Here is a 27,812-nt window from a genome sequence, read left to right as displayed (position 1 = left end):
CTTGCTTGTGGTTGGCTCTTAGCATCTGAATGGATGTGTGATGATGATTCATTCTTGGAAGAAGTCATTATATAGGCTGAGTATAAGTTATCTTAAGCTGATGGTTTCAAGATATTAAACCGTATTATTCAATCTCACCTTACGTCGAGTAACTTAAACTGAAACATGAGATTTGAAACTGATTACATGTTAAGTCAGCTATTCATTAAAGAAAGTGGAGATGGTTGAGGTTGGCATACGTTGATTACAAATGCCTTCAAACATTTTAATCAATTTTTTTCATGTGCAATTCAAGAAGATACTACAAAACTATTTCCCTTGAAAATAGGATAGGCTTCAAAGTTGCTTGTCATAGCTTGCCTTGTTCAGAAGGACAAGGTGATAACAATATAAATTGGATCAAAGTTATTTGCACATGATGAGAAGATCTAATATTATAAATCAGATCATATCTCATGTGATATGTTAAACTTTTATATTCAAGAAAATACTTGAAGAAATTAAGATGATGATTTGTCCGATGTGTAGCTTACTGTCTTTTTATGAAGTTACATCAATCATATGCTGTATTGGCTATGTTTTAATTTGAATCAAGAGAGAATTGTTCTTCAACAGTAGTATATGAACAAATACAAGTAAATCATAACATATAGCAAAATTAAATGAAATCATAATTAAATAGAATATCAAGATTTACATAAAAAATTTCTTCAACATGAAGGGTAAAAATCACGGGACAAACTAGAGATAATCTACTATAAAAATAATAAAAATATAAATCTCAGTTTTTTGCCCAAAACCCAAGCAACAATCTTAAGAGAATAACTGAGATATAAGGATTACATCATTTTGTATAATATCTAAATTCTCCTCAAGTAATCACAATAAGAATCTACTGTAAACCTTATTTAACCTAAGATGAGAATATTATCTGGATAATTGAGAATGGTTTCTCTGTGTTGTCCTTATCTTCTTCCCTTTCCTGTCTTATTTTTCTGTCCTTTTCTTCTCTTTTTGAATCACGTTGCTGTTACAATTTTCTCTCCCTATTTTCACAGCCACCGCACCCCCCTTATTAGATCTAGGGTTTGACTTGAAAGAGGGGTGGGCTGTGGGGCTATTAAAGCCCACTATGGGCTGAACTTGTGGACTGTCAGCCCAATAACCTCTCCCTTCAGCCCATAAAGGAAGGTTATCTCATGACTCCTCAATGTGAAGCCATGTCGATCAGCTATCGATATATCTTCTATCTTTCTTTTGATAAGGTCTTTATCAATATGTTTGCTCTGTTGTCATCTATGTGAATTTCTGAAGCTGTAATTGCTTCTCTTCAAATACATTTCGAATCTAGTGGTGTCTGACATCTATATGCTTTGACTTAGAATGAAAAGTTGGGTTCTTATATAAATGGAGGTCACTCTGGCTATCACAATTCACCATATAGTTTTTCTATTTCAGCCCCAATTCTTGTAAGAATTTTTTCATCCATAATATTTCTTTGCAAACTTCTATAGTAGCGATATATTCTACCTCTATGGTAGAGAGAGTAATACACCTTTGTAATCTAGATTGTCATGACATAGCTCCCCTTGCAAAAGTAAGTATAAAACCTGACGTGGACTTTCTCGTATCAATATCTCTTGCCATATCTATATATGTGTAACTTGTCAACACAGGTGGTCTACCTCCAAAGCTTAAACAAACCTTAGAGCTCCCTTTGAGATATCTAAAGATCGACTTCACTACTGTCGAGTACTCTTTGCCTAGATTTGTAAGAAATTTGCTAGTAACACCCACTGCATATGCGATGTCCAACCTTATACATACCATCGTGTACATTAAACTTCCAACTGTTGAAACATAAGGAACCTTTTGCATTTTCTCATTCTTCTTATTACTTGACGGCCTCTATTCTGATCACAACTTGAAATGACCTACAAGAGGAGAACCAACTAGCTTTGCATTGCTCATATTGAACCTTTCCAGTACCTTCTCGATGTATTTCTCCAGTGACAACCAAATCTTCTTGATTTTTTTATCATGAAAAATCTGCATGCCCGGTATTTGCTTTGTTGGCCCTATGTCCTTCATTGCAAAAGACTCACTCAATTCCTTCTTAAATCTATCAATTTTAGACATATCTTTTCCAAGGATAAGCATGTCATTAACATAAAGTAAGAGAATAATAAAATTCTCACCAAACCATTTAATGTACACACAATGATCTGAAGCTGTTCTTTTGTATCTATTTTCTATCATAAATGAATCAAATTTTCTATACCACTATCTTGGAGCTTGCTTCAGCTCATATAAGATCTTTCTCAACTTGCAGACAAAGTTCTCTTTATCTTTGACTTTGAAGCCTTTTGGTTGCTCTATATAAATTTCCTCCTCCAAATCACCATGAAGGAAAGTTGTCTTCACATCTAACTGCTCAACTTCTAAGTCCTGGCTAGCAGTAATACCAAGAGCAACACGAATAGAAAATATTTTAATAATAGGAGAAAAAAATCTCTTCAAAGTCAATACCTTTCTTTTGACCAAAGCCTTTCACAACTAATCTAGCTTTGTACTTTAGTTGAAAACCATATTCTTAAGTCTTCAACCTAAAAACTCATTTGTTCTTCAAAGCATTCGTTCTCTTTGGTAGTAGCACCAAATCATTGCTAGTAATAGGTGCCCGCAAGACAATCACGTGAGTGATGACACATGTGACTTGATGCAGAATCTTTTTGCTTATTATATTTTGGCATATATCACTTTATAACTATTGCATATATGCATATATATATATATATTGTGATGTCCTTGGATTTGTGCAATGAGAATCGGATCGTGATGAGATCACAAAAATGAGATCGATTCACCTTTAAACACATATCCTAAATAATCATAGTCATAGGTTACTCGAGAGGGACATCATGATAACCGGACAGACTAGTGTGTTGTATACCCGTCCATATGATGGATGCAGCTGGTCTTATAGCTGCTCGTATAGGGACACTAGGGATACAGTACAAATGCTCATTAGAGAATGAGTTCATTGATTGATCCGCTTACGAAATGCTGGATGGTTGATGATTTCTTATTGTCAGATAGTGATTCCGTAGTCCTAGTGGTATATCTGGTCCTTAGACTTGAGACACCAAGGATGTCCTGTATGAGTGCTCCACTCTTTGATACCAGACTTATAGATTTGACTGTCCTAAATCTAGTACAACTAGTCATTAGGAGTGGTAGTCGACCTTACGAGGGCTATTGAGTGTCAATAGAGGATCATCCACTCTCGACGTCATGAGAGGAATATCCCATGTGTTCTTGCTCAGACAAATCCCTGGCTAGGGTCATTCGGGTTGAGAGAGAAAAGAGTTCTCCGGAAAAATCTGATTAGAGCGAGACTCGAGTAGAAACCGTATGGGTCTGATAGCACCATGCTCGATATACGGTCTCTGGGATATTAGGTGGATGAGGGACTATAGGTACACGGTAACTGAGGACAGACAGGTCCAATGGATTGGATTCCCCTGTATCGTTTGGGGACTACGGCGTAGTGGCCTAGTACGTCCGTAGTCGATGAGTCAAGTGAATTATTATAGAGATAATAATTCACTGAGTTAGAAGGAGTTCTAACAGGTATGACTCACGACCAACTCGATATTGGGCCTAGAGGGTCACACACATATGGTAGGCATTGCGATGAGTAGAGGTTCAGATATGAGATATCCGACGGAGCCCTTGTTTTATTGGATATCCAATAAGTCTCTGAATTATTGGATCCCATGGACGAGATCCAATAAGAGCCCATGAGAGATTATTGGATAGAGATCCACTAATCTAAAAGGCTTGGGTTATTGGATGCAGATCTAATACCCACTAGGCGAGGATCCATTAGGGTTTGACAGGGGACCTCTATAAATAGGAGGGATTCAGAGCCTCATAGGCTAGAGCCTTTCATTGTCCCTCCTATTCTCCTTCCCCTCTCCACCTCAGAGCAGGCTTGGAATTTTCAGGAGTGTCGTCGTAGCCCTGCTGTGTGGATCACCACTAGAGAGGAGGACGCTTAACCTCCTTCACCCTCTCCTAAAGATCTACAAGGAAACAAGGATATACGATCTCCCTAGGTAATGCAATATACTATATACGTAGTTTTTCAGTTTCGCAGATTTTGCGCACCAATATTCGTACGACGACGAACATCTCTTTGGGAATCGAGGATTTTGTTTTCTTGCTCTTCCGCTACGCATCTGATGTCACCCCCAAGATTTCCCAACAATGGTATTAGAGCTAGGTTGTTCATGCGAATGATTGGTTTTGAACTGTGTGTGTTGTGTTTAGGAAGAATTTTGACGTCAAAATCGTTGACGCAAAAACAAGGAAGGGCAGCAATAATTGTTGCCCTCGATCTACGTGCTTGTAGCCACCTACAGTGATAGTCGCAGCCAGGCAGCACAGCGCCGGTGCATGCGCAAGCACTGTGCCTATAGTAGGCTTGCGGCTGGCGGGGCTGGCAACCAGCGAGCAGAGGTGCCGTAGGGCAACGACGCTTGTGGCCGCTGCTCACGCGGGGTGACGCGCCGTAGGGCAGCGGCGCCTGTGGCCGTTGCTCCCGCGGGCAAAACTCTTGGCGAGGCAGCACCGCTTGCGGGCGCTACCTCGCGGGCAAAACCGCCCGCGGAAGGGGCGGCGCCCATAGGGGCGCCCGCCCGCGGGGGTGCCCACATACAAGGGCGATGCCCCTGGCCCTGTTACACCTGCCGCCGCCGGTAGGGTGGCGATGGGAGCAGCAGCAGCGAAGAGGGAGAGGGGCTTAGGGTTTTTGGGCAAAAAGATAGTTTTGCCCCTGTGAATTTAAGAAATTTCAGTTTCTATCTTTTGTCCAAATTATGAAAATACCCCTATGAATTCAGAAATTTCCTATATGCCCCTGATTTCATAAAATACTAATTAATTAAAAAGCTTAGTTGATTATTATTTTTATCATTACCTAGTAGTCCTACATGATGATGATTATTTATACATGTGATGTATGATGTATGGACGGATGATCATGGATCGTGTGATGTGTGTACTTATGATTATTATTATTGGGGTCTGCGAGCCTCTATTATATTTCTCATTTATTGTCGGGTCTGCGTGCCTATGATTAAGTTGTAATCACATGAGGAGGCGCAGCGGGAGCGTGGATGCGATAGCGGGACTCACGAGACGGACGATCGCGATGCATGAAGATGCATTGAGATGTCGACGGAACCGACGAGGACGAGATGGACGATCACAAGGCATGGAGATGCACCGTTGCACATATAGATCTTGATGTGAGTGATTAGGCCTACTGGCTCGGGCCTAATCATATTAGGTTGTGGTCCATGATCATCTGGTGTGATTGCTTATACACATACTAGATATGTATATATATTTACATGCGATGTAGATATATATTAAATATGTATATGTGTGACATGTCATATTAGGAGACCAAATCATAGAAACATCTCTCTCGATAATATTAAGTCGGTAAACATGACGCAATTAGATTGACCCACATGGCCTTCCATCGTTATAAGTAGGAACTGATTCCTAGTGTAGGTTGAGTTGGTCGAGTCCCTCGAGACTCACTTATATCACGATTCGCTATCTTGCTTATGACATAGAGATGTCACCGGTGACCTGAGGACATGGTATGCTTGGTCGAGTCCCTCGAGGGTATATCATCAAATCAGACTCATCTTGTAACGAAGGTGTTGACTTAACCGAGCATCATGGTTGGTCGAGTCCCTCGAGACAATGGTGATTCGAAGGCCGAACAGGACGGGAATCACAAGGAGTTGTGATCGGCAAGAGTTGCCTACCTTTTAGGCTTAGTGTGATTGGTCGAGTCCCTCGAGGTTATACTAAGACGCTGATTGGATCCTAATCCCCACTAGAAGTCTGCCGGAGACTTCCGTTTCACGTGATGAGGGTGTCGCGTGACTCATTAGTAAAATAGTGGGAGCATATTAAGATAGAAGTCCGTATTTTGATAGTTTATTTCTTGTAAAATCTGCATGTTATTCATTTCTACTGCATCTTTATTTTTAGAAAATATCACTTTCAAATCCCTTACGTGGCATACTTGATGTCAACCGCCTCACTAGTCCAAATTATACGAATTGGCTCCGTAACTTGAGAATTGTTCTCACGGTGGAGAAAATCATGTACGTCCTTGATACAGTGATGCCTATGCCCAAAGAAGGGGCAAGCGAGGATGAGATCGCTCGCTACGTGAAGTACATTGATGACTCCACTCTGGCTCAGTGCTATATGTTGGGCTCTATGACTCCTGAGTTATAGAGACAACATGAAAAGATGGTTACCAGATCCATTCTTCTACATGTCCGTAAATTGTTTGAGGAACAGGGAAGGACTCAGCGATATGAGATATCCAAGAGCCTCTTCCGCGCTAGGATGACTGAGGGGACACCGGTTCAGAACCATGTCCTAAAGATGATTGAGTGGATAGAGAAACTCACTAGTCTAGGAATGGTCCTAGAGGATAACTTGTGTGTGGACATTGTGCTTCAGTCCCTACCAGATTCCTTTTCACAGTTCATAATGAATTTCAATATGAATAAGCTTGAGGTGACTCTCCCAGAGCTCCTCAATATGTTGAGGGAGGTAGAGAGTACTATTAAGAAAGAGAAGCCAGTTCTCTACATTGGTGAGACCAAAAAGAAAAGGAAAGCAGAAAGGTCCCTTAAGAAGGGAAAGGGCAAGGGCAGACTAGGTAAAGCAAAGGTTGCTAAGAAAGACCCAGCAAAGGACAAAGGCCAGTGCTTCCATTGTCACAAAGATGGGCACTGGAAGAGGAACTGCAAAGAGTATCTTGCAGAAAGGGTGAAACAAAAGCTTGATGAAGCTTCAGGTACATTCATGAATGTAAATGTGTCCAAGAGGAAATGAGATGAGATGAACAGTGCATTACCTGTGGCATTGTAGGCTAGGTCACATCCATGAAAGAAGAATTCAAAAGTTGCTAAATGATTGATATCTAGATCCATTTGACTATGTGTTATATGCAACTTGCGAGCCTTGCTTTCGTGGAAAACTGACCAACTCTCCATTTAGTGGAACTGGAGAGAGAGCCACTGAGCTGTTGGAACTCATACATAGTGATGTATGTGGACCCATATCAACTCATGCTATTGGTAGTTACTCCTATTTCATTACCTTTACTGATGATTTCTCAAGGTATGGATATGTGTACTTAATGAAGTATAAGTCCGAGACTTTTGAGAAATTCAGAGAGTATAAGAATGAGATGGAGAACTAGATTGGAAAGAGTATCAAAACTCTTCGATCAGATCGAGGAGGTGAGTACTTAAGTATAGAGTTTACTAAGTTCTTCAAGGACCATGGGATATTATCCCAATGGACACCTCCTTATACACCTCAGCTCAATGGTGTCTTTGAAAGGAGAAATCGTATGCTATTAGACATGGTACGGTCCATGATGAGTTTCGCTGACCTACCCATCTCATTCTGGGGATATGCCCTAGAAACCGCAGCTTACCTTCTGAACAGAGTTCCAACTAAGTCGGTAGTGTCTACACCATATGAGATATGGAAAGGGAAGAAGCCTGATCTTAAGGTTGTTAAGATTTGGGGCTGCCCTGCGCACGTTAAAAGACACAACCTCGATAAGTTAGAATCAAGAATAGAGCGATGCAAATTTGTGGGATACCCCAAAGAAACTTGTGGGTATTATTTCTATCATCTCGAGGACCAAAAGGTCTTTGTAGCTAAGAGAGCAGTGTTCCTTGAGAAGGAACACATTCTTGCCTGAGATAGTGGGAGAATGATAGAGTTGAGCGAGGTTGGAGAACCAAGCTCAAGCACCACTCTACAGCCCGAGTTTGTTTAGGTACCTAATACACAAGTTTCAACTTTACGTAGGTCTGATAGAGTATCCCATCCTCCTGAGAGATATGTGGGACATATTAGAGGAGAGGATATTAAGGATATTGATCCTCAGACCTACGAGAAGACTATTATGAGTATAGACTCCGGGAAGTGGCAAGAAGTCATGAATTCTGAGATGGATTCTATGTACTTTAATAAGGTTTGGAACCTAGCTGATGTGCCCGAAGGTATTGTACCCATCGGTTGCAAGTGGATCTTTAAGAAAAAGATCGGAGTAAATGGAAAGGTAGAGACCTATAAAGCAAGGCTAGTGGCTAATGGGTATCGTCAAAGGTAAGGTGTTGACTACGACGAAACCTTCTCACTCGTAGCAATGCTAAAATCCATCAGAATTCTATTGGCTATTGCAGCATACTATGATTATGAGAACCGGCAGATGGATGTGAAAACGGTATTCCTCAATGGGACCTCAAGGAGGAGGTATATATGATGTAACATGAGGGATTTGTATCCAAGAACTGCCCAGATAAGGTATGTAGGTTGCTTAGATCCATTTATGGACTAAAGCAAGCTTCCCGAAGTTGGAACATAAGATTTGATGAGGCAACCAGATCTTATGACTTCGTTAAGAATGAAGATGAGCTTTGTGTGTACAGAAAGGTAAGTGGGAGCGCTATCACCTTTTTGGTGTTATATGTAGATGACATCCTGATCATTGGGAATGACGTAGGAATGCTATCCACAGTAAAGGCTTGGTTATCTAGATACTTCTCCATGAAGGACTTAGGAGAAGCATCCAATATCTTGTGGATTAGAATCTATAGAGATAGATCCAAGAGGATGCTTGGCTTGTCCCAGTCCCGATACATAGAAACCATTGTCAAAAGGTTTGGCATGAAAAATTCCAAGAGAGGTCTCATACCGATGAGATATGGGATATCGCTTTCTACGAGTATGTCCCCAAAGACTCCAGAAGAAAGGGCGAACATGGATATGATACCTTATGCCTCAGCAATAGGGTCTATCATGTATGTCATGCTATGTACTAGGCTTGATATAGCGCATGCTCTAAGTGTCACGAGCATGTATCAAGCGGATCTAGGCTTGGAGCACTGGAAAGAAGTAAAGTGTATCCTTAAGTACTTAAGAAGGACTAAGAATCTTTTACTAGTATATGAAGGTAGTAGCCTTAAGGTTGAAGGCTACACAGACTCAAGTTTTTAGTTTGATGTCGATGATAGCAAGTCGAATTCAGGATATGTGTACACCTTGAATGGAGGAGCAGTGTGCTAGAAGAGTTCCAAGCAAGATACTACTGCTGACTCGACCACAAAGGTAGAGTACATTGCTGCATCAGATGCAGCAAAGGAGGGAGTCTGGTTGAAGAAGTTCATCACAGATTTGGGAGTCATGCCGGGTAGCGAGGAGTCGATCTCCTTATATTACAACAACAACGCGGCAATTGCTCAAGCGAAGGAACCTAGGTCTCATCAGAAATTTAAGCATGTTCTAAGGAGGTTCCACCTTATCAGAGAGATCGTAACCCGAGGAGATGTAGCAGTGGAAAGAGTTCCATCCGAAGATAACATTATAGATCCACTAATAAAGTCGTTGTCTCAGATTGTCTTTGAGCGTCACAGGGGTCTGATGGGGATCAGACACATAGGTGATTGGCTTTAGGTCAAGTGGGAGATTGCTAGTCATAGGTGCCGAGCAAGCTAATCACATGAGTGATGGCACGTGTGACTTGATGCAGAATCTTTTTACTTATTATATTTTAGCATATATCACTTTATAACTGATTGCTAGTCCCAGGATGTCCCAGGATTCCGTAGTCCTAGTGATATATTTGGTCCTTAAACTTGAGATACCAAGGATGTCCTGTATGAGTGCTCCACTCTTTGATACTAGACTTATAGGTTTGTCTGTCCCAGATCTAGTACAGCTGGTCATTGGGAGTGGTCGTCGACCTTACGAGGGCTATTGAGTGTCAATAGAGAATCATCCACTCTCGACGTCATGAGAGGAATATCCCATGTGTTCTTGCTCAGACAAATCCCGGGCCAATAGCCCTCGTAAGGTCGACGACCACTCCCAATGACCAGCTGTACTAGATCTGGGACAGACAAACCTATAAGTCTAGTATCAAAGAGTGGAGCACTCATACAGGACATCCTTGGTATCTCAAGTTTAAGGACCAAATATATCACTAGGACTACGAAATCACTGTTTGACAATAAGGCATCATCAACCATCCAGCATTCCGTAAGTAGATCAATCAGTGAACTCATTCTCCAATGAGCACCTGTAGTGGCATATATATATATATATATATATATATAGTGATATCCTTGGATTTGTGCAATAAGAATCGGATCATGATGAGATCACGAAAATGAGATCGATTCACCTTTAAACACATATCCTAAATAATCCAGGTCATAGGTTACTCGAGAGGGATATCGTGATAACCGGACAGACTGGTGTGCTGTATACCCATCTATATGATGGATACAGCTGGTCTCATAGCTGCTCGTGTAGGGACACTAGGGATACAGTACAGGTGCTCATTGGAGAATGAGTTCACTGATTGATCTACTTACGGAATGCTGGATGGTTGATGATGCCTTATTGTCAAACAACGATTCCGTAGTCCTAGTGATATATTTGGTCCTTAAACTTGAGATACCAAGGATGTCCTGTATGAGTGCTCCACTCTTTGATACTAGACTTATAGGTTTGTCTGTCCCAGATCTAGTACAGCTGGTCATTGGGAGTGGTCGTCGACCTTACGAGGGCTATTGAGTGTCAATAGAGGATCATCCACTCTCGACGTCATGAGAGGAATATCCCATGTGTTCTTGCTCAGACAAATCCCGGGCCAAGGTCATTCGGGTTGAGAGAGAAAAGAGTTCTCTGGGAAAATCCGATTAGAGCGAGACTCAAGTAGAAACCATATGGGTCTGACAGCACCATGCTTGATATACGATCTCTGGGTTATTAGATGGATGAGGGACTATAGGTACACGGTAACTGAGGATAGACAAGTCCAATGGATTGGATTCCCCTGTATCGTCTGGGGACTATGGCGTAGTAGCCTAGTACGTCCGTAGTCGATGAGTCAAGTGAATTATTACAGAGATAATAATTCATTGAGTTAGAATGAGTTCTGACAGGTATGATTCACGGCCAGCTCGATATTGAGCCTAGAGGGTCACACACATATGGTAGGCATTACGATGAGTAGAGGTTCGGATATGAGATATCCGACGGAGCCCTTGTCTTATTGGATATCCAATAAGCCCATGAATTATTAGATCCCATGGACGAGATCCAATAAGAGTCTATGAGAGATTATTGGATAGAGATCTACTAATCTAAAAGGCTTGGGTTATTGGATGCAGATCCAATACCCACTAGGTGAGGATCCATTAGGGTTTGACAAGGGACCTCTATAAATAGGAGGGATTCAGAGTCTCATAGGCTAGAGCCTTTGCTTGCCTCTCATATTCTCCTTCCCCTCTCCACCTCAGAGCAGGCTTGGAATTTTGAGGAGCGTTGTCGTAGCCCTGCTGTGTGGATCACCGTTAGAGAGGAGGACGCTTGACCTCCTTCACCCTCTCCTAAAAATCTGCAAGGAAACATGAATATACAATCTCCCTAGGTAATACAATATACTCTATATGCACTTTTTCAATTTCGCAGATTTTACGCACCAATATTCGCATGATGACGAACATCTCTTTGGGAATCAGGGATTTTGTTTTCTTGCTCTTCCGCTACACATCTGATGTCGCCCCCAAGATTTCCCAACAATCATAAGTATGGTTCTTCTGTAGAGCATCCATCTCTTCCTACATAGCAACTAATAACTTCTTTTTCTGCTCACTTTTAATTCCTTTCTGGTAACTCTCTAATTCACCTACATCTGTAAGCATCACGTACTTATCTATAGAGCATCTTCTGGAAGGTTGATATTATCTAGAAGATCTTCTCAATTGAGGTTTTACGGGAAGTTGCTCTCCAACTTCTTCTTGCTCAACATGTCCTACAAGTAGATCAATATCGAGGTCTACACCATCTTCCTGCACATCTCCCTCATCATCTTGATATACTAGAGGAGTAACTAGATCATAATCTGCTAATCCCTCTGCAGAAGCCTTGGCTAGTGCCTTTTTCTTCAAATCATCAAAGATTTGATCCTCAAAGAAGACCACATCTCTACTTCTAAACACCTTCTGCTTTTTCGGATCCCAAAGCCTGTAACCAAACTGATCATTTGAGTAACCAAGAAAAATATATTCTTTTGTCTTACCATCCGGTTTAGATCTCTCATTGTCTGGAACATGTGCAAATGCATGACAACTAAACACTCTCAAATGCCTGTAAGAAACATCTTTCTTTGAACATACATGCTCTGCATTATCACCATCTAAGGTTGTACATGGTGACAAGTTGATCACATCAACTACAATCCTCAAAGCCTCATCCTAAAACTTTTTGGGTAGCTTGATATGTGAAAGCATACATATGATCTTTTCCATGATGGTGTGGTTCATTCTCTCTACAATAGCATTATGCTGAGGTATACCAAGAATTGTTATAATGTTGGATGCCATATGACCTACAATAATCATTAAATAATCTTTTATACTCACCACCATTATCTGATCTTATGCATTTTAATTATTTTTTTTATCTCCCTTTCAACTCTCGCATGAAAATTTTTGAAGACAGATCTACCAAGAGTTTTTATCCTCAAAAGACCATATACATCTATATAAACATGATTTAAGACATGTATTTTTCTAGACAAATCGGAACTAGCAAATGAAACTCTATATTGTTTACTAGCTAAACAATCAATACAAGGGTTCAAACGTATACCTCTGAGTTCTGGTAATACCTCTCTCTTGGAAAGAGCTTGCAGCCCCTTCTCGCTCATGTGTCTCAATCGACTATGCCACAACTCTATGCTGAAGTCTTTCTATGTAGCAATCAATTGCTCACCATAAGTTTTGGCTTGCAATCTATATAAGGTGTGACATTTCTTTCCACTAGCTATAACAAGAGAACATTTACTAAGCTTCCCCTTTATGAAATCTACTATCATAGTCTTTATCACTAGTTTTCCAACTGAAATTAAATTCAGTCTAAAGTTAACCGCATGCCTCACATCCTTAAACACCAACTTATAGTCAAGGTTAGTCTTTATATGAATATCAATGACAATAATGTTTGTCGTGCCATAGTTGCCAATCTTGACAATACCAAAATTTTCAAACTTATAGGTAGCAAAAAACTCCCTCCATGGTGTAGCATGATAAGAAGCACTTGTGTCAATCACCCACTCAAGATCCTAACACACACAAGAAAAAATATTATCAAAAGGAGACAAAATCAAATAATCTTTGGACTCTATAAACTCTACTTCTTTTCCCTTTTTCTTAATCTTTTTATGTTACTTGTATTAGTTCTTGTAATGTTCTTTCTTACCACAGTTATAGTAAACAATATCTTTTCTTAATCTTGACTTGCTTTTACCCATGTGTGAATTGCTTCTTTCCTTGGACTTTGACCTTCCTCTGTTATTTGAGATAAGTGCCTGTGAATCATTCGGAGATGTTGTTAAATTTTTTCTTCTCAACTCCTCATTCAACAAACTGCTTGTTACTTGACTCATGGTGACAACACTATCTGGTGCAGAATTACTAAGGGAAATCACTAGTATCTCCCAACTCTCTAGTAATGAACTTAGAAGTAACAATCCTTGCAACTCAACATCAAAAGACATTTTCAAAGAGAATAACTAGTTAGTGATATTCTACATTTTATTCAAATGCTCAACAATAGAAGTACCCTCTTTGTATTTCAAGTTTACAAGTTTTCTAATCAAGAAAGCTTTGTTACTAGCTATTTTTCTTTCATAGAGACATTTCAACTTTTTTCAAAGAGAACATACAAAACTTTTAGTAGAAACATGGTGAAAGACACTATCATCGAGCCACTGTCGAATAAACCCAACTGTTTTTCGATCTAACCTTTTCCACTTATCATCTGTCATCATTGCGGGCTTTGCACTATCCCTCTGCAAAGGTCCATATAAATCTTTGCAATACAAGAGATATTTCATTCTTGGTTTTCATATCATCTAATTTTTTTCCATTCAAACTAATCTTGCAAGAAACACTATCGGCCTCCATGTTCAAACATAAAAATTAAATCACCAAAACTCTGCTCTGATACCAGTTGATGGGATATAAAGAAAAATAAATTATATATATATGAACAAATAGAAGCAGGTCGTAACATGTAGTGAAATTAAATTGAATCACAATAAAATAGAACATCATCAAGATTTACATAAAAACTCCTCTAATGTAAAGGGTAAAAATCATAGGGTAAATCAGAGATAATCCATTATAAGAATAATAAAAATATAAATCTCAGTCTTTTGCCCAAAACCCAAGCAACAATCTCAAGAGAATAATTGGAATATAAGGATTACGTCACTATGCACAATATCCCAATTCTCCTCAAGTAATCACAGCAAGAATCTACTATAGATCTGATCTAACCTAAGATCTTTGATCTATCATTTTCTTCTCTTTATGAATCACATTGTTGCTACAGTTTTCTCCCTGTATTTTCTTAGCCACTATACCCTTCTTATTAGATCTGGGGTTTGATTTGAAAAAGGGTACCCCTTATTAGATCTAGGATTTGAGTTGAAAAGGAAATGGGCTGTGAGCTGTTAAAGCTATTGAACTTGTGAGCTTGTCGGCCCAGAAGTATAGATAAAAACTCCAGATGAGACATCTGCAGAAGACTTGCTCCGCATCCTCTGATACCGGAACATGTTTTCTCTCTATTGTCGATCAAAGTCTTTGCTCTCCACCAACACACCAGCGTAGATCCTCTTGCAGTTGAGTTGCACAAATGATATATAACTTCAAGTGCTTCAGTTTAAGATGTTGTTATATATCTTAAACGAAATATAAAAACCTTATACTTTTTTTTTCCTTTTTGGAGTGGACTCAGTTTGGTTCATTAAAACTTTTATGTCATTGAACAACATTTATGCTTTTTTTTTTCTTTGAAAGAAATTATGTCTTCTTTAACTTTTATATTTTATATCCTACACTTCTTGAATTATCTTATTTTTCTAGGCTTCTTAATTAACACAATTTTAGATGGTAAAGATATTTATATGAAATGAATATGAAAATTATTAATCATATTTGTTTAAAATAGAAATAGATACTGATAAGAAATATAAAATTAGTTAACTATCATTCACCACATCAACACCGGCCAACACCCTTCTACCCATGTGGATAGAAGTCCAAATGGTAGCTTGGGTCAGTTGTTGAGCTGCCTCTCTTGTAGAATATTTGTAGGAATTCAAAAGACCAAAGAGCAGCTCGGGTTGGTTACGAACTACTTCCCATACAAAATATTCATAAGAATATTATTAAAAGTCTAAGGGGCAACTCTAATCGGTTACAAACTACATCCCCTATAAAATATTCATAAGAATATTCTTGAAAATCTAAGGGGCAACTCGGGTTAATTACAAATTATCATCCCTACAAAATCTTTATAAGATATTCCTTCTCCTCAAGGTGAATATAAAAACACACCCTTCACTCTAGATTGAAAAAAAGAAAAAAGGATCTCTATGTTGACTTAAGCATTAGAGGGATCAGTTCGGAAAGCCACCACGACCTTGGTCTTTGTGAAGGTAACTATTAAATCTCGAACTTTGATAATAAAATCAAATGATAAGTTTATAATCTAATATGCATTTTGAGTGATGTAGGACTAACTTCAATTAGAAAAAGCAAATCAATTAAAGCAGAATGAATCTGACGTTGGGCCGGAGGATCGATTAATGTATCAGCAAAAGGCTTTATGTCATAAGTTCGGGCATCAGGCCGAAGAATCGGATATTACACCAAGGAGATCGAAAGTTGCGAGAGTCAACATGCCGATTGGGTAATACACCGAAGGAGAGGATGATGCGCCGAAAGATCAGACAAAGCACCGGATGAACCATTGACATGCCGGATAACATAGGATTCATGCTTGTAATTGTGTGTCTAGATCAAGTTAGTTTAGGTCTAATTGAGTCGACATTGGGGTAAAACAATGTCAACTCAATTAAAGGCCAATTGGGCCTGAATCAAGACTGAATTGGGCATGTTGTTTGGCCCATTCATTGTCCTATAGCAGGGTCTAGTAGTGGTACCGCCTAAATACAGTCTTCAAGACTGTGTTAGGTGGTAGTACCGCCAGACTAGGTGGTGGTACCATCCAAACACAGTCTCCCAGACTGTGTGTCAAGTGGTGGTACCACCTAGTGTCAGTGTTGTAGGCGATAGTACAACCCAGCACAAGCGATGGTATCATCAAGACCTAGGAAACCCGAGATGAGATTTTTTTTTACTCAAATTTTAAAGCTATTGGGGGTCTATAAATACCCCAACTATTCCTGCATGGAGTAATAAGAAATTGAGTTGAAAAAGGAGGAAAGAATACTTGAGAAAAAGTTGGAAACTCTCTTAGGATTTAGAGTCTCTTCCTCTTAGAGTTAGAATTTTTCTAAAGGATGAGTGAGGTATAAAAGAGAGGTTGTAAATGTTCTTTTCTGAGCTAATCAAAAGGAGAAAGAGTGTAAAAGAGTAGTTGATCTTCGTCCATTGAAGGAAGATCGGTAGTAGAAGCTGGTGGCCTCGAGTGAAGAGGAATCGGGAGTGGATGTAGGTCACGATGACAGAACCACTATAAAATCTGGTTTGTATTTACTTTATACTTATCATTTATATTGCAAACTGATTACTTACTACTTTCACTATGCTTATTACGCTTTTGTACATGTTTTCAAGTTTGTTGAATCTCATATTTTGATAATGAAACCAATTGATAATTTTTATAATCTGATCTGTGTTTTGAGTGACGCAAGAAGCTTCGATGAGGGAGAGATAATTAAAAGCAGGAAGAATCATGTTGGGTCGGAGTGGAACATGTTAGAAGATTGGACGTTGAGCCAAAGGATCGGTCGACATATCGGTAGAAAACTTCGGGCCATGGGTTCGGGCATTGGGCCAAGAAAAGCAAAAATTATGCCAAGAAAATCAGAGTTGCAAAGGTCAATTGACCGATTGGGCAATAGGCCGCAAGAAAGGATGATGCGTTAAAGAATCGGACGAGACGTCGATGAACCAATGACATACCATATAACATTTGATTTAGCTTTATAATAATTGTCTAGATCGAAGTAGGTTTTAGGTGTAATTGTGTTGGAATTGGGGCAACTCAATTAGGGGCTAATTGGGCCCAAGTTTGGGCTATGTTGGGCCAAGTGAAAGGCCCATACAATGACCCAAACTGGTGGAATCATCGATGGCATAGTCTCCGAGACTGTGTCAGGTAATGGTATTACCAATCTGGGTAGGGGTATCGCCCAGACTCAATCTCTGAGAGACTGTCAAGTGGTGGTACTGCTCAGTGTCAGTGCTACAAGCGATGGTACCACCCAGCATAAGCGGTGTACCGTCAATACCCCAAAAACTAGGGATGAGACACTTTTAGGCTCTAAGTTTGAATGCACTTGAGGCCTATAAATACCCCTCTCATCCCTAATTAACAAATAGAGAGCAAAAAAACAGAAAACAATGTTGTAATCTTGTGAGAACTCCTCTAAAAGCTCTAAGTGTTACTGTAGTTTAAGAGAGGAGTAAGTGGGGTGTAAAGGTTCTCTCATGAATCTATCAAAAAAGAATCGGGTGTAAAAGGATAGTTGATCTTTGCCTATTGAAGGAAGATCGGTAGTGGAAGCCGGTGGCCTCGAGTGAAGAGGAATCAAGAGTGGATGTAGGTCACGATGACCGAACCCCTATAAAAATCTAGTTTGCATTTCTATTTTGCTCTTTACTTTAATTACAAACTGAATTATTATTTTCACTACCTTACAAATATGCTTTCAAGTTAACATCTTTCCGAAACGGTTTTTCATAGTACGAAGATTTTTGACTCGATGTAATTTATCTGCTGCACTAATTCACCCCCCCCCCCCCCTCCTTTTAGTGCTGACTCGATCCTAATAGTTGGTATTAGAGCTATATTTTTCTCATTTGGTTTAACAACTAAGAGAAATGACTCTTTTCGGCTTTCAAGGGGGTTACTCTATCATTCGTCCTCTTATGTTCAATGGGATGAACTACACATATTGAAAAACTCAAATGAGAGTTTTATTGCTTTTTTTTATTTAAATTTATAGAGTATTATTGAAAATGGCTTTCAAAAATCATCTAGACCAATAAACGAATGAATTGATCTAGAGAAGAGAATGTTTTCTTTAAATGTTAGAGCTATGAATGCTCTATTTTGCGCCTTAGATAAAAATGAATTCAATTGAGTTTCTATTTGCGAAATGACTTATGAATTTTGGCACACACTTCACACAAGAAGGCACTAATAGGGTTAAAGATTCGAAGATTAATCTTTTGATGCATGATTTTGAAATGTTTTGTATGAAGCCATGTGAAACTATTGTTGACATGTGCACCTGTTTTATGGATATCATCAATAGTTTAAAAGCTCTTGGCAATTATTTTTTGAATTTTGAATTTGTTAATAAAGTTTTATGATCACTTTCTAAAAATTAGGATTAAAAAATAATGACAATATAAGAATCAAAGAACTTGAATCATTTTCCACTCGAAGAACTTATTAAGTCTTTAATGATCTATGAAATGAGTTATATGACACATGATGAATACGAGAACTACATTCCAAAGAACAGGAAGGATTTGACACTTCAAACAATAGAATACCACTTGAGTGATGACTCAAGTGATGATGATGACGACCTTGAACTCCTCACAATAAAGCTTAAAAAATTCTTAAAATAAGAATAAAAGAATAAAAATGAACCTAAAAATAAGAAGCTACAAAAGAAGAAAACACTTAAGGTGGCTTGGGACAAATCATGTTTATCCGAAGATGAAGAATAAACCAATAAAGGCGAGGTGGCAAACTACGCCTTAACGGCTTTCGACGACGAGGTAACCAAAACCTCTTTGTTTTATTTTGAAATTACTTGATCTAGTTGTTTTTAAATTAGTTAGTAAAAAAATATTAAAAAAATAAAAAATATCATGGTTTTTTTTCTAGTGATTTAAAAAAAATTAGCATGAAAATTATATGTTAAACTCCTAGCACTAAGCATGAAAAGTTAGATTCATTTAAAAAAAAAACATTACAAACAAATTGATTTTGATTTTGATTGAAAATGCTTAATGTTTAATGAAATCATGTTTAATGATTTAATGATGTATGTTTTGATTTGGTGTAAAAACTTGGGCATGATTGTAAGAAATCAAACCACTTAAATCGAAACAACTAAAAAGAGAGAAAATGCATGTTTCTTGAAAAAATCTCTATCTTATCGAGTTTTCATCTTAGAGATCCTTAGTGATGAATCTATTTATATTTTGAATCTCTTGAATTATGAATGTGATTTTGATGATTATGAATTTGAATGAATTTTATCTATATCACGATATTGATTTCTCGGAATTGTTATTTGAATTTTTTTTAAAAATCAAGATCTTTGATCTCCTAAGAATTCTTTTCGTTATTTACTAAAAAAAATATTTGTCAAAGTGAATCATGTCTTTTGGTTTCCATGAATTGATTATAAAGTTTTATTATGAATTAAGATTTTTTCATAAATTGTCCTTCTATGATTCTTCTTGGTATTCACTACAAAGGGGTAATGCATTTAAATTAACCATGATATATCACTAGACTTCATGATGTTTATAATTTGAAGTTTATTATGTACAATTTCATTGTATTTATGATGTGTATATCTCATCACCCAATTAATTTTTCTTAATATTCTTCATGTGATGATATAAAATTATGCATGAAATACTCATGATATTATGTTGATACATATAATGAGAAGTTATGATCATTCGTGGTAGGATATAATATAATTTGATATTTTAATACCATCATGATTTAAAATATTTATGATTTGGAATGATACATGCAATACTATGATTTTCTAATGAAATGATGTAAAAGCCAACAATTATCATTTTATGAAATGATACCTTATGTCATTAAGAATGATACTTTATCTTTGTCATGATTTAGAAATTGATGTAAAGGGAAAAGAATTATAAAATTATATTCTTTCCTTCCTTTTGACAATGATAAAGGGGGGGGAAAAATTGCTAACTTATGCATCACAAAGAAAAGAAAAAATTTCTAGCTTACATGTTATAAATGATGTAAAATTTTGCTAGCTTATGCTTTGTAAAATAAGTAAAAATTGCTAGCTCGAACATTACAAAAGAAGCAAAAAAATTGCTAGCTTGGACTTCTCAAAAGAGAAGAAAGAACTCACTAGCTTGCATATTCTAAAGTGATGGGAAATTTACTAAATTCCTAAGCTTATATCTCTAGAATATTGATAGTTGCACTTCTCTTTTCTGTTGATGACAAAGGGAGAGAAGGTATGATGATGATCATGAATGGTATGATCATGCATGTAATGATAACTTTATATTTTGAAAATATACATGATGATTTGGTATTATGCAGGCAATACTTCAACTTATGATAATGATGCATGCAATGCAATGATATGCATATAATATATTGTAAATATTCATGATGAAATATTGCTTTGAATTAAAGTCAACTTGAATTTAAGGTTTTATCAATATGACATATTGATAGGGGGAGTTAAGATTAACTCCGTCATTATCAAAAAAGGGGAGATTATGTTTATGATCTGATCTATGTTTTGAGTGACGTAGAAAGCTTCGATGAGGAAAAGATAATTAAAAACAGGAAGAATCATGTTGAGCCAGAGTGGAACATGTCAAAAGATTGAACATCAAGCCGGAGGATCGGTCGACGTATCGGTAGAAGGCTTTGGGCCATGGGTACGAGCATCAGGCCAAGAAGAGTGGAAATTACATCAAGAAAATTGGAGTTGCGGAGGTCAACTAGCTGATTGGGTAATAGACCGTAAGAAAGGATGATATCGGGGGTTATGTAGAATGAGTGGGTGTAGAATAGATTTCGAAAGAAAACTAATGGCATAGTTTTTTCGGATAGAAAATGAACGAACTCATAAGAAAAGTCGACAGTACAATCGTATTTGCTAGAATGAGTTTTTCATACAGAAAAGGAGCGAACACATGAAGAAACGTCGACAGCACAATTGTATTTGCTGGAATGAGTTTTCTAAACAGAAAAGGAGCAAACTCACGAAGTAACTTTTCCATACAGAAAAGGAGCGAACACATGAAGAAACATCGACAGTATAATTATATTTATTAGAATGAGTTTTCCAAACAGAAAAGGAGCGAACTCACAAAACAACTTTGGGAAAAACAAAAAATAGCTCACTACCAAGTTTAAAATCACAAAGGGATACAGAAATATCACCACCCTAAGGATAATAAACAAGGATACAGAACTGAAAGTAAAAGACTCAGCTAGTAACTAACTTCTTTAATGCATTCCTTGGTAATGAAGAAAAGCACCTTGAGACAACTGTAACTTTGTGTAGGGAATATGCTCATGAGCTGTCATAATTGACTGTGCTAAGTTGAAAACTATGAGGCAACATTATAGGCTAAAAAAATATATCATATGATCAATAAGGTCCATATGAGCAGATTGTAGAAAATTAGACACTCTTATGTCAATCTCCCCGGGTTGAAAAAGACTTGCCCTCAAGTCCTTATTTGATTCGTCAACATGATTATGAAAAGGACTTAAATCAGCCACATTAAATGTTGGGGATACTCCATAATCTTCAAGTAGTTCGATCTTATAAGCATTTTTATCAATTATCTTAAGCACCTTAAATGGACCATTAGTCTTTGGTTTTAATTTTCCAAATTTTCTTAGTGGAAACCTCTAGATAAATCGAGACTAAATCACTTGCATTAAATGCCACATGTTTTCTATGTTTGTTGGCAGATTGCATGTACCTCTCATTTTGCTTCTCAATGGTTGCTTTAACACCTTCGTACAGCTTATTTATTTGCTTAGCTATTTCACCAACATCTCCACTAAATTGCTTTATTATAGAATAAGGGATTAAGTCCAAAGGACTAGTAGGACTAGCACTATAAACTATCTCAAAAAGACTCTTACCAATACTATGATGCATGGAACGATTGAAGGCAAACTCAATTTATAGAAGAATGAGATCCGATTGCTTAATGTTCTTGCTAACATAACTTCTAAGTAAGTTTCTCAAGCTTACCTTAGTTTGCCCATTGGTTTGTGGATGATGAGAGCTACTGAAATTCAAAGAAGTACCCAACTTCCTCTAAAGAGTTCTCCAAAAATGATTAAGAAATTTTAAATCTCGATCATACACCATAGTTCTTAGAATACTATGTAATTTAATAATCTCCTTAAAATATAAATCAACAATATGAGATACATCATTCGATTTATTACAGGGAACAAAGTGAGATATTTTTGAAAATCTGTCAACAACAACCATGAAAGAATCCTTGTTCCTTTGAGTTCTTGGAGTCCCAAAATGAAATCAAGACTCACATCTTACCATAGAGCATTTGGCACTAGCAATAGAGTGTACAAACCAGAATTTTGACTTCTTGTTTTTGCCAAATAACACACTCGGCTTTACTTCACATGTCTCTCCACATCTCTGAATATCTTAGGCTAATAGAAATTTGATTAAAGAAGATCTAGAGTCTTGTCCCTACCAAAATGTCCTCCCAAAACACTACCATGAGCTTCAGCTAGAATTACTTGTCTCAAATAATAAGATGGAACACACAAGACATTAGCTCGAAAAAGAAAATCATCTAGAAAATTATCGAAAGGAACCTAATTTACAATTCTGCCATATTGAGCCGAAATCTACATCATTCTCATATAGTCTTTGAACATCTCAAATCTAACCACTTTGACCTCCATTACTGATAATAAATAATTCTTTCTGCTCAATATAGCAACTACATTTTGAATACCAGATTTGTGCTTGATTATAAGTTATAAGATTGTAAGAACTCCACCCAAGTTGCATGCCTCTTGTTTAGCTTGTGCTGTTGATTAATAAAATTTAAAGCCTCATGATCATAATATAGAACAAATAGCTTTGCAAGAAGATACTAACTCCAATGAGATAAAGCTTGATAAATGACATAAAACTCATTATCATAAGTAGAATATTTCCTTCTTGTATCATTCAGCTTCTTACTAAAAAAGATAATAGGCTTTTCGTCTTGACTCAAAACAGTACCAATTCTTACATTAGAGGCGTCACATTCAACCTTGAACATATTGTCAAAATTTAGTAGAACTAAGATAGGAGCTTCAGTCACCTTTCTTTTTAAAAGCTCAAAAGCATCATTAGCCTCATTGGTCCATTTGAATTTATCATATTTCAAGCATTTGATGATTAGAGCGACAATAGAGTTGAAACCCTTAATGAATCTTTTGTAAAAGGAAGTTAAGCCATGGAAACTATTCACATCATGCAATGAAGCAGGTGTTGGCCAATTGAGAATAGCTTCTACCTTGATTTGATCCATCATGATTTTATTTTTTGAAATAACATACCCCAAAAACACCACACTATGAGTAAAAAAATCATACTTCTTCATATTAGCATAAAGCTTTTGCTATCTTAAAATAAAAAAGATTTCTTTAAAATGAGTCATATACTCTTCTTCAGTCTTGTTGTATACCAATATATCATCAAAGTAAACTATAACGAATATTCTAATACATGGCTTAAATATATGATTCATAAATCTCATGAAAGTACTAGGAGCATTAGATAGCCTAACTGGCATAACCAACCATTCATATAAGTCTTTCTAGTTTTAAATAATATTTTTCACTCATCTCTAGGCCCCAATTTATTTGGTGATAGCCACTCCTTAAATTAATTTTAGAGAAAAAAAAGCACCATATAATTTTATCAAGTAAATCATCTGACCTTGGAATGGAAAAATGATAATCCATTGTGATATTATTGATAGTGCGATTGTCCACACATATTCTCTAAGAACCATCCTTCTTAGGCATCAATAAGGCTGGAACAACACAATGACTCATGCTCTCACAAATTAATCCCTTTTTCACCAATTCATTAACTTATTTTTGAAGTTCTTCATGCTCCTTAGGACTCATTCTATATGCTGCCTTATTAGGTAGAATAGCCCCTGGAATAAGATCAATATGATGTTGGATGTCTCTCAAAGGTGGGAGGCCATGTGGAATCTCTTCTAGTATAACATCTTGAAATTCCTCTAGGATTGGTTTCATGATTGTCCATGTCTCCTTATGTCGTTCGTTCTCCTCTACTACTATTAGAGCCATAACATGACCACCCTTGTCTAATTCACCCTTACATTCACCATAGGACATGAAAGTACTAACTTTCTTCTTTGGTGCACTGATTTCAAAAGGTTGTAATAGAGCTAAAACAATCTTTTTTTCATTCACCTTAAAAAAATAAGTGTGTTTGTAACCATAATACAACACCCTTCTATCATAATGCTAAGATCTTCCCAATAGTAAATGACAAGCGTCCATAGGAGCAACATCACACCATACTTCATCTTTATAATACTTTCCTATAGAAAACAAAACTAAACATCTTTTAGTTACCTTGATGTCATTTCCTTTTTGCAACCAACATAATTGGTATAGATGTGGATGAGGGATTGTCTAACTTTAGCTTCGGCACCATCTCCAAAGATACCACATTCTTAAAGCTACCGTTATCGATGATCACCAAGCACACCTTGCCAAGAGAAGTGCACTAGGGGGGGTGGGGGGTGGTGTGAATTAGTATAGTGGTAAAATACGTCGGTTCCGATAACTTTTCGTATGGTAAAAGCCGATTTCAGAAACTTAACTTGAAACACGAAGTAAGAGCATATTAAAGGCAGTTTGCAGTTAATGTAAATTGCAAGAAGTAAATGCAAGCCAGATTTTTATAGTGGTTCGGTCGTCGTGACCTACATCCACTCCACAGATTCCTCTTCCGTCGAGGCCACCGGCATCCACTATCGATCTTACTTCAATAGGCGAAGACCAACCACCTTTTACACCCTTCTTTTCCTTTTCACAGGTTTAGGAGATAACCTTTACAAGCACACACACACTCCTCCTAAACAGAATTCTAGACTTAAACTGGAGGAGGAGATTTCTCAAGTGATTGTAATAGCATTTCTTCACTTTTAAACTCTTTGTGCTTCTGTGTATTAACCAGGGATGAGAGGGGTATTTATATGCCTCAAGTTGATTCAAACTTGAAGTCTAAAAATATCTCATCCCGGGTTTCCTGGGTTCGGGCGGTACCACCGCCATTGACACTGCACTAGGCAGTACCATTGCCTAGTCTGGCGGTACCATCACCTGGCACTAGGCCATTAGGCGGTACCATTGCCCAAACTAGCGATACCACCGCCTGGCACCTTGCCAGGGGCGATACTATCGCCTAAACTAGTGGTACCACCACCTGACATAGTCTCAAAGACTGTGCCATGACGGTGCCACTTCTTGGGTCACTATTTGGGCCTTTTATTGGGCCCAACACAGTCCTTACATGTGCCCAACTGGTCCCTAATTAGGTTGGCCCAAATCCAATCCCAATTACGTGCTAACTACGAATTCTAAGATATTTCCTAAGCTAAATAAGTCTGTAAGTCTAGTTTCTTCCGGTAAGCTTCCGGCGAACTTTTGACGATCTCTCGGCAATGTTCTAGCGGACTCCCGGCAAGCTCCTAAACTTCACGATGATCTTCTTGGTGAGTTTCAATAAGCTTCTTTGACAAGCTCTGAGACTTCTCGGCTGGTTCCTACAGAACTTTTGACGAACGTCCGAACTTTCGACAAACTCTCGAACTCCCAACAAAATCGCGTTCTTGACTCTGGGACTTTATTTTGCTTTATGCCTTGCTATCGTAGTTAATCCTGCACATGTAAAAACACACTTCGATCTAGACAATTATTACTAAGCTTGAATCATGTTGTCCGGCATGTCATTGGTCCATCGACGCTTCGTCTGATTCTTCTACGCATCGTCCTCTCTTGCGGCCTATTACCCAATCGGCCAATTGACTCTATAACTCCGATATCCTTGGCACAATATTCGCTCTTCTTGGCCCGATGCCCGAATCCATGGCCCAAAGCCTTCTATCGATACGTCGACCAATCCTTCAGCCCGATGTCCAATCTTTTGACATGTTTTCCTCCGACCCAACATGATTTTTCTTGCTTTAATTGTCTCTCCCTGATCGAAGCATCCTGTGTCACTCAAAACATAGATCAAATCATAAATACTATCAATTGGTTTCATCATCAAAATATGAGATTCAATAATCTCCTCCTTTTTTATGATGATAACCAATTGATGACGGAGTAAACCTTACCCTATCAATATGTCATATTGATAGAACTCTTAGATTTAAAAATTCAAGCAACATATTATCATAAACTTATGCATAACATCATACTTCTCCCCCTTTGTCATCAACAAAAAGGAGAAGTACAACTTTCAAATATTTGGACATACAAGTTTAAATTATTATATAATAAACATAATCTTCAGTTTTATCATCATGCAAGCTAGCAATAATTTTATAACATTTTAAAATATGCAAGCTAGCAATTTTGAGATGTTCAAGAAAGCAACTCTTGCTTCTTAAAATATATGTCTTTAAATTCTGCCTGATGTGCAAGTTAACATTTTTTGCTTCTTGAGATAGGCAAGGTAGCACTTCTTAGTGATGTTCAAGATACCAAGTTCTACATCATGCAAGCTAGTGAATCTTACAACATTTTAGAACATGCATAATTACCAAATCATCATAAATTTTAAAGATGTGCAAAATTATAAAATTTGCAAGTTTGCATTTGTGCATCTTGAGATTTGCAAGATAGCACTTCTTGCTTCTCTTTTGAGATGAGCAAGCTAGCAAGTTTGCTTCTTTTATAATGTGCAAGTTTCCAAATTTTACATCTTGAGCTAGCAATTTTTCTCCCCCTTTGTCATTGTCAAAATGAAGGGAAGAATACAATGTTGTAATTCTTTTCCCTTTATAATAATTTTCAAATCATGACAAAGGTAACAAATTCATTCTTATTTCAAAATGCCATAATTGAGATAAACCTTGAATTTAAATCAAAGCAATTTCAATCATCATATGCAATACATCACATACATTATCATAATAAAAAGCATGAGTATTACATGCATCATTCCAAATCATAAATATTTCATATCATGATGGTATCAATTTGTCAAATTATATCCTACTATGCATAATCATAACTTTTCTCCCTTTTATCATTGTAAACAAGAAAGAATAAGAGAAGAACATAATAGTGTAAAATATTTTAATCATTTCAAGGCATTCATATCATAAATACAAAGAAATCATGTCATCAAAGATAAGATCACTTAAATACCAAAAGACATGATTCATATAGTTAATCACTTCTTTAAATAAAATACCAAGAAGAATCATAGGAGAACGATTAATGAAAAATCTTGATTCATAATAAATCTTAATTTATAAATATCAAGGAATCAAGATCATGATTTAGATAAAAATTATTTAAATTTAAATTATCAAAATCATTTTCAAAGTCCAAGAGATTCGTAAAAATGATACAAATCGATTCATCAAAATCAATAAGATAGAGAAAAATAATTTTTAAGAAATTTTTTTTCTCTTTTTACTTGTTTCAATTCATATGATTTTATTTCATTTATGCCAAATAAAAACATGTATCATGTTTAAAACCGAAAGTGCAAGATTTATTACAACAAATATCAATAAGGCATAAATCACAAAAATCATCATGCATCATTTTTAAAT

This window comes from Musa acuminata, chromosome BXJ2-11 (assembly GCF_036884655.1).
Source record: "Musa acuminata AAA Group cultivar baxijiao chromosome BXJ2-11, Cavendish_Baxijiao_AAA, whole genome shotgun sequence".
NCBI classification, from domain to species: Eukaryota; Viridiplantae; Streptophyta; class Magnoliopsida; order Zingiberales; family Musaceae; genus Musa; species Musa acuminata.
Note: the sequence above shows the minus strand (reverse complement) of the source record.